We start from the raw sequence: 2,222 nt of genomic DNA, 5'->3' as shown, positions 1-2,222 counted from the left end.
GTGTAGCAGGGTGGTCATTTTGTTTCATCTCTATTAAACAATTTTGTCTAGTTGTTTGAAGAAAGTTTATTCAAGATTTTACTCTTTTTAATTTATGAAGGGCATCGATGGACTTAAGTCTAACAGTGTCTTCCATGTCAGAAATAATGAAGAGTCTACAAAGAGCTGCTTCACAATGTTTGGGACTCCATGCAAATGCAAGAAGGTGTAGCAGGGTGGTCATTTTGTTTCATCTCTATTAAACAATTTTGTCTAGTTGTTTGAAGAAAGTTTATTCAAGATTTTAATCTTTTGAATTTATGATGGCTTTCATCTTTTCAATCATTGAGTTGATTGCATCATATATCTTCCAAAAAAGGCCTATCCATGGCAATATGGATCATATTCAATAAAGGGATTTACAATGAGGTAAACTACTTTGGTTTTGTCTTTCAAAGCTTTCGAATGAGGTTTTTAGGGTAAGGAATGCATTCATATCGAAATTAAATGACTTCAAGCATTTAAAAATGCCAAAAGGAATTTAACAGGATGTTGCTTGATTTGCCTACGGGCTTTTGAAAATTGGCTTGGGTCCAACTTGGGTTCATCTGATTTCATCCCAGACTAATCCATATTCTTTAAAGTGTTTCATTAACGCATTCCTACTTGGCTTGAATAAGGATTTTCATCCACTACAGATTGGACCCTGACCTAACATATACATCCACTGAACTAGTCTATACATCACTTACAAGCTTAACTACTGCTTAACTACTGCTGCAAATATTACAAGCTTAACTACTGCTGCAAATATATATACATCCAGTGAACTAGTAACTCAGTGTAGATATGATATATAGATGGCGTACCTTGTACCATACTTGGGAAATAATTAACGTACTGTTGTACATGAATCCAAACTTGTACCTGAATTGGTAACTTAAGTGTAATCCATTATATCGCTCCAAAAATAATAATATATTGAAATTTGTTTGTTACTTGAATGGACATCATAAAGTCCTCAGACTATAGAAGGTTGTTCAATGGTGTTATTTGTTGCTTTGATTTAGTGGAGGTTGTTTTTAGTTGTTTCTTGTATAATATTTATGTTTTTAATATCTATTTACATTTTATTTACATATTTACTATCTATTTACATTGTATTTCTACGATTTACTTTCATCTTTCATCTTTCATCCTATCATTAGTGCAGACAACTAGATTATAAATCATTTGAGGACAATTAGCTTATCTTTCAATTAAGCTCAATGGGTGGTGTATTCATCATAGGTATCATGAAAAGAGTTTTTGACTTGGTCTTGACAATATTGAATTTCACAAAATTGATGTCTTTAATATTTATGCTAGAAAATATTATTGATTATGCAAAGATCTTTGTGGAAATGATCTCACTGGTTGTTTGCACTCCGCAATAAAAAATTACCATTTTGATATGTAATTGCTCATCTTCAAATAAGAATGGAGGTACAAATCACAAAAGTATGTTGTATCAAACAACTTTTGGCCTTGATATTTTTTTATTGGTTTGAGGTTTCAAATAAATTATTGGCAAATCAATTTTGGAATATTTATTAAGTAGAAAAATTATTAAAGTCTTATCAACCTCTTTGTTGGATTATTTTGGGGATTTTTTCATATTTTATGATTTTCTGTTTTTGAGTTGGGAAATGCTTTTAAAAATTTATACTAAAATGTGTATGTTGTTTTTGGTGATAAGCAATGTTCCATGGCATGCATACCCCCGAAAATATTGCTTCCTTCGGAGATTTGACAATAAGGTATGAAACATTGCTTTGTTGAGCCTAATATGAAAAATAGAACACATAATGATTACCGAGATATTTGACTATTAACATGGAGCGAAAGTCTTCTAAAATAAGAGTTAAAAAGATCTATCCATAAAGGACAAGATTGAAACTAATAAAGCAATTGGATAAGAACTTAATTAACTAAAAGAATTAAAGAATATTCCTCAAGTCTATCCTAAGGACTCAATTGACCTTTACAAACTAAATATTACAATATTATTTTAATACCCTCCCTTAATGGCCAATCCACTAACTACATCAAGTAAATCTCCAAATTTTACATATTTGTTAGGACTTGAGGACTTGGTAAGAATGTTTGCAGTTTGATCCTTAGTTGGACAATATTGCAGCATCACTGATCCATCTTCTACAAGTTGCTAGATGAAATGACAATGAAGCTGGACGCATTTGGTA

This window comes from Cryptomeria japonica, chromosome 10 (genome assembly GCF_030272615.1).
Source record: "Cryptomeria japonica chromosome 10, Sugi_1.0, whole genome shotgun sequence".
Classification (NCBI taxonomy): domain Eukaryota; kingdom Viridiplantae; phylum Streptophyta; class Pinopsida; order Cupressales; family Cupressaceae; genus Cryptomeria; species Cryptomeria japonica.
Note: the sequence above shows the minus strand (reverse complement) of the source record.